The sequence below is a fragment of the Schistocerca nitens genome, chromosome 1, assembly GCF_023898315.1.
Source record: "Schistocerca nitens isolate TAMUIC-IGC-003100 chromosome 1, iqSchNite1.1, whole genome shotgun sequence".
NCBI lineage: Eukaryota > Metazoa > Arthropoda > Insecta > Orthoptera > Acrididae > Schistocerca > Schistocerca nitens.
Genome location: NC_064614.1, coordinates 1208936384 through 1208943974, shown reverse-complemented (window position 1 = coordinate 1208943974; position 7591 = coordinate 1208936384).

The window sequence follows — 7591 nt, the reverse complement described above, 5'->3', positions numbered from 1 at the left end:
AGGATCTGGAATTCGGAGCTAAAAATCATAAACGTGAACCAATATTCTAGGAAGGAAAACAAATGGAATTAAGGTGAACTACCTAATTTTTCGAGACGATTTTGGAGTACTTTCAAAAGATTTGACAGACCTACTTATCCAGATACATCATTTGGGAGATATATCAAATAGATCTGGTCTCAAAATTTAAGCAGAAAAATCAATATTGATGACAAATATAAAAAGGCAGACAACGTCATAGACACAAATAGGTAAAGGAGAGCGATTAAGTCAAATTTAAATATCTTCTAGAAACTATACAACAGAATGATCTATAAAAATTTTCAGTAGATGTACGACGTAACAAAATTTAGAGACCATATGATTTCACAAAAAATACAGGAAACAAAAAATTCAAATGTAAAAAACAAAACTGGAATACTACACCACCGTGGTACGACCGGAATGATTGTATGGATATGAAAGCCGAACTGGACAGAATGGAGGCACTTGAAACACGGACTGTCAGAAAAATAACAGGCGCAATACAAACTACAGATGGCTGGAAAATGAGAAGTAACGAGATCTACATAAATACAAAGAAGATACCAAAATTAATGGGTAGAACAAGACTAATATTTTTTGGACGCCCCCAGCTAATGAATGAGGACACGCTCATGAAAAAAATATTCCTATATTTCTGTAAGAAGGAGTCGGTAGTAGCACTGATTACAGAATTAAAGAAACAACTAGAAAGAAACAACGTCAAAGAATCGCGTATAACAGACAGAAACATTTTTAATAATAATAAGCAGTTGGGAACAATATGGAATGGACAAAGGAAACGACAACATGAGGATAAGATTAAGCAGTACTAGAAAAAATGGGAAACAACTAGGAAGGAAGAGGAACTGAAGTTGTTATGTGATACTAATTGATCAGTGCGAAAATTTAAAAAAAAATTTAAAAATTTTAGTTAGGAACCTTAGCAGTTTCTGCGCTGAAACTATCAACATCCTAGCAAAAAATATCAGCAATTTTCGGCAATATTGTGTTTCATAAATGACGATGACATAAAATTTCGTTTTGTATAGATCACCAACTATTTTCACTTCGCTTCCCTGGACGCAGCATCGGCAGAGAGTGGAAGCAGTAGAGTAACTTTGCCCGAGCACCTTCTTGATACATCGGAATGCGGTCATTGGGTTTTGCGAGTCAGCTGGGAGTGTTTCCACCAGTCAGCCTTACAACGCGCGGCGCCTTTTAACATCTGCCGCTAATGCATGCAAGAGTTAATAATGAATGCGAATGAAGCATACAAATCAAGAGTAATTCGACGGAAGAAATATTAAGCAAGCTTCTAGTAACAGCTGTTATTTTCCAGCAGCAAAAAACAGAAGACTTTTGCATCTGTAGAATGGCTTCGGCCCTGCTTTGAACAGCACATGTCATGTACTCGTACGTATCCATTAATCTCATTTTACTGCAATGCTATACATAGAACGGACAAAAATAAAACAAATGATACGAACTGTGTGACATAAACGAGCCTGCAATATCGCCTGTTAGAGGAAATATTTGAGCTACAACAGTCTATGTTCAAACACGTTTATGAAATAGGTGCTCTGGGAAAATGAAGCAACACGTGAAGGAACTAGTACAGCAAAAACCGTGCAATTTCGCGAAATTAGATGGCGGCATGAGGCTTCTCGTAATGCCATCTCTCAACCGACCGCAAAAGTCGGTCGTTCGAGCGGCACGAACCAGCTAGCTCAATATACACAGAGAAGGGCTATTTGCAGCTGATGGATTGTTTTGAGGTTACTGCGTTATGCTTGTAACACGCTACTCGTGTCAGAACAGGAATTGCTAAGGATACTGGACTATTGTTCTACAAGATGATTAAAATGGGTGCGAATGGGAAACAACAAATGATTTATAAACTTACAATGAAAAATATAATCGGCAAAATTTCGGCAGTGGTTCTCTTTGAACGGAAAGAAAGAAAGTCTAGAACAGAAAGAAAGTCTAACCTCTAACAAGGACTTCTTTAACAGGTGATCGCGAATAATATACTAGCTGCCAGGATACATAAAACGATTATAAAGTAAATCATATTGTATTTATCACTTCGTCTAGTAGTTTTACTATCGTTATAGAAGCAGAGTGACAGATCTGGTACATTTGTAAGAAATTGTGAGAAATTTTGATTAGCTTACAACTGTAAGTGAACGTGATTCTTGCAAATATTTCTTTTGCAAAAGCATTTATTTAATGCAGCGTTCTGAAGTGGATGACGTCATATATTTCTTAGACGTGGATGAAGGTGAACATCATGCGCTACCATAACGTATTTATTTATTAACGTTGTGCGAAGTTTGCGACCACTATGAAGCAGCACCCCAGGCCATTTACTATTGCACTAGCAGATTACTCGTCGTTGCCTGATTAATTATTTTTTGCTCACCATAAGACATACTGCCCACGTCAACCCGGCGAAAACTAACTCCTTTTTTCACACGTCCACCTTACGCGCCTGAGTTTACTTTCAACATACTGAACCTAAAAATACAATTTAATGTCTGGAAAAAGAACCGCTGACTTGCCGTGCCACTTGCACTCTAACAAAAAATTAATACATAAGTGATATCTGAAGGGCTTATTTCAATAGTGGTACAAGTCCGTTTTTGTTCATATTGAGATACAGAGTCCTAAAGTCAAATGAGCGCTGCAAAATCTGCAGATGAGGTACCAGAAATATTCAAGCATATGGCTTCTTGCTAGAGATGAACCTATCTTTCTGTTTGTTTGGCTCATTAATTTCAGAAGCATTATAGGCAGAGAAGTGGAGGTAATGGACTTGTACCACAATTGAAATAAGCCCTTCATCTGAAGTTGAATAAATACAGTTAAGAAATAATATTTAAAATGGTTCAAATGGCTCTGAGCACTATGGGACTTAACATCTCTGGTCATCAGTCCCCTACAACTTAGAACTACTTAAACCTAACTAACCTAAGGACAGCACACAACACCCAGTCACCACGAGGCAGAGAAAATCCCTGACCCCGCCGGGAATCGAACCCGGGAACCTGGGCGTGGGAAGCGAAAACGCTACCGCACGACCACGAGATGCGGACAAATAATATTTAAAGTTAAATTTATGGGTGAGCTGTCCGAGCGATTTTAAATAAAAACTGGTGATAGATAATGGGATGGTTTAAAACATTTATTGTTCAGCTGCGTTCTAGAAAAAATTGTAATGATGAGGTCCCATACTCCGAGGATCGTAGGGGAAGATGCAGGAAACCCGCACCGCCGCACTAGGTAAGGTCCTAATGGAGGTGGTTTGCGATTCCCTTCGTCAGACCGTAATGGGGATGAATGATGATGATGAAGACGACACAACAACACCCAGTCATCTCCAGGCAGGGAAAACCCCTGACCCTGCAGGGAATCGAACCCGGGACCCCGTGCGCGGGAAGCTAGCACAAGACCACGAGCTGCGGACTGAAAAAACTGTATGAATCTGGAATTTGGAGCTAAAAATCGCCAAATTGCACCAATAATTGTAGGATGGTAAAATAATAAAATCAAGGTAACCTGCCTTTTGCAGACGATTTTGCAATACTTCCAGAAAGTCTGACAGATGCAGTTATTCACATAAATCTTTTGACACAAATAGCAAATAGCACTGCTCTCAAAAGCAGGCCGGAGTAGCCGTCCGGTTCTAGGCGCTACAGTCTGGCGCCGAGCGACCGCTATGGTCGCAGGTTCGAATCATGCTTCGGGCATGGATGTGTGTGATGTCCTTAGGTTAGTTAGGTTTAACTAGTTCTAAGTTCTAGGCGACTGATGATCTCAGAAGTAAAGTCGCATAGTGCTCAGAGCCATTTGAACCATTCGCTCTCAAAAATTCAGCTGAAAAAAAAAAACAAATTTCGTGACAAGCGTAAAATATGTACCAAAGTGCACAGAAATACAAACAGGTAAAACAGAGCGAGTAAGTAAATTTAAATATGTTGGAGAAACTATACAACAGAATGGACTAGAAAAATTTGCAGTAGATGTAAGAGTTAAGGAAAGGGAAAGAAGATATGGTTTGAGAAAGAATATTTACTTCACGAAATGCATATCTACAAAAACAAAACTAGAACACCGTGGTGCGCCCAGAATGTTTATAGGAATGTGAACGCCTAATGATGATCTATAAGCCGGTTGGGAAAGGAGAAGTACAAAAGTATAGAGAAAATATCAGAAGTACTGGCTGAAAGAAGAGTAATCTTTTTTGAACACCTACATCGCATAAATGAGATGACAATCATGAAAGAGATATTCAGGTATATCTGGAAGAAGAAATCGATAGTTGCATGAATTACAGAAATCAGGAAAGAACTAGAAGAAAACAACATCAAAGAATCAGAAATAACGGACACAAACCTTTTTAAGAATATACCTAAATTTAGAAAGCTGTCAGTGCAGAAGAAATAAGAAATTGGGAACAAGGACAGAAAAAGGAAGAGACAACACAGGGAAGAGATGAAGACGTACTGGAAAAACAGGAAACAACAAGGAAAGAAGAGGAATTGAAGTTGTTACCTCATGCTAATAGGTCAATACGAAAAAATGAAAGAAAATAAAAAGCACTCTACTCAACCCAGTGCATGTTGACCTTTCCAGTTACCGCTAGAGACGAGATTCCCGGTACAGCTGCAGACGTCGATCCCACATCTGACATCAAAATATAGTGCTCTGGGACGAACGACCTCTGTGATTGAATGGTTGAATCGACTCGGTGGGTTGTCATCAGGAAGATCACATGCTCAAGGAACACTCATTACGAGGCATGGATTTTATTAGCGAACAAACTACAATACTCTTGGAGAGATTCTGCAGTGGCAACGTCCCGGTGGGCCCGTGCTGACTGTAGCGACAATGGCGGCGCTGATGCAACGTGCAGCCAGTGGCCAGTTGGACACTGGTGGCTGGGCAGGAATGCTGACGCGTGGAGCCCGTGGCAGCACGTTCACCCACTCATCATGGCTCCACGGCTCCGGGTAACCAACGTTGCTCTTGTAGCAGAAGTCAGCCATCAGCAGTGCTGCCCCTTTTTATGTTGCAGAGGCGTACAGCATCAGTGGAGGTGTAGATGATAAAGCAGCTGCACAGACCTGGAACTCGAATGGCCGCCATCCGAGGCAGAAGTTTGGCTGCGGGTAGTGTGAGCCTGCAGGTGGGCCACCAGCTAGAAGGCGCAAAGTCCGCGTTGGTGCAAATAGAACTAGCAATAGGGTTGTCGTTGCTGCTCGCAAAACCATGTCACCCCATGACCAAGTATAAATGTCTTCTCGTAGACGGTGCTGCAAGACTGAAATGCCTTTACCGGAAACGATGAGTATTTATAGAGATTCGGCAGCTACTTGTTATGCGGAAGCACTTCTTCCAACCACGCAGCTCTAGCTTGGCTATGCCACACTGGTCCCATTTTTGTACTGTATCGGAGATATTGAGTCGCTGCCCCTGGCTCGGAGCGTTTTGTGGACATTGAGAAGTGCATTAGTACCCCTGGTGTAATAATGTACACGTGGTTTGGTCGGCACTACCATGGGCACCTTCTGTGACCCTTTTACTATAGCCATGGCACTGCTGCTGTTTTGTATACAGGGTGATACAAAAAGGTACGGCCAAACTTTCAGGAAACATTCCTCACACACAAATAAAGAAAATATGTTATGTGGACATGTGTTCGGAAACGCTTAATTTCCATGTTAGAGCTCATTTTAGTTTCGTCAGTATGTACTGTTCTTCCTCGATTCACTGCCAGTTGGCCCAATTGAAGGAAGGTAATGTTGACTGCGATGCTTGTGTTGACATGCGACTCATTGCTCTACAGTACTAGCATCAAGCACATCAGTACGTAGCATCAACAGGTTAGTGTTCATCACGAACGTGGTTTTGCAGTCAGTGCAATGTTTACAAATGCGGAGTTGGCAGATGCCCATTTGATGTATGGATTAGCACGGGGCAATAGCCGTGGCGCGGTACGTTTGTATCGAGACAGATTTCCAGAACGAAGGTGTCCCGACAGGAAGACGTTCGAAGCAATTGATCGGCGTCTTAAGGATCACGGAACATTGCAGCCTATGACTCGCGACTGGGGAAGACCTAGAACTACGAGGACATCTGCAATGGACGAGGCAATTCTTCGTGCAGTTGACGATAACCCCAATGTCAGCGTCAGACAAGTTGCTGCTGTACAAGGTAACGTTGACCACGTCACTGTATGGAGAGTGCTACAGTAGAACCAGTTGTTTCCGTACCATGTACAGCGCGTGCAGGCACTATCAGCAGCTGATTGGCCTCCACGGGTACACTTCTGCGAATGGTTCATCCAATAATGTGTCAATCCTTATTTCAGTGCAAATGTTCTCTTTACGGATGAGGCTTCATTCCAACGTGATCAAATTGTAAATTTTCACAATCAACATGTGTGCGCTGACGGGAATCCGCACGCAATTGTGCAATCACGTCATCAACACAGATTTTCTGTGAACGTTTGGGCAGGCATTGTTTGCGATGTCTTGATTGGGCCCCATGTTCTTACACCTACGCTCAATGGACCACGTTATCATGATTTCATACGGGATACTCTACCTGTGCTGCTAGAACATGTGCCTTTACAAGTACGACACAACATGTGGTTCATGCACGATGGAGCTCCTGCACATTTCAGTCGAAGTGTTCGTACGGTTCTCAACAACAGATTCGGTGACCGATGTATTGGTAGAGGCGGACCAATTCCATGGCCTCCACGCTCTCCTGACCTCAACCCTCTTGACTTTCATATATGGGGGCATTTGAAAGCTCTTGTCTACGCAACCCCGGTACCAAATGGGTTCAAATGGCTCTGAGCACTATGGGACTCAACTGCTGAGGTCATTAGTCCCCTAGAACTTAGAACTAGTTAAACCTAACTAACCTAAGGACATCACAAACATCCATGCCCGAGGCAGGATTCGAACCTGCGACCGTAGCGGTCTTGCGGTTCCAGACTGCAGCGCCTTTAACCGCACGGCCACTTCGGCCGGCCGGTACCAAATGTAGAGACTCTTCGTGCTCGTATTGTGGACGGCTGTGATACAATACGACATTTTCCAGGGCTGCATCAGCGCATCAGGGATTCCATGCGACGGAGGGTGGATGCATGTATCCTCGCTAACGGAGGACATTTTGAACATTTCCTGTAACAAAGTGTTTGAAGTCACGCTGGTACGTTCTGGTGCTGTGTTTCCATTCCATGATTAATGTGACTTGAAGAGAAGTAATAAAATGAGCTCTAACATGGAAAGTAAGCGTTTCCGGACACATGTCCACATAACATATTTTCTTTCTTTGTGTATGAAAATGTTTCCCAAAGTTTGGCCGTACCTTTTTGTAACACCCTGTATAGTGGTGCTACACTATTTTCGTCATTTCCCACTGAAACAGCAGCATTGCCACGGCTATAGTAAACACACACAAACACACACACACACACACACACACACACACACACACATATATATATATATATATATATATATATATATATATATATATATATATATATATA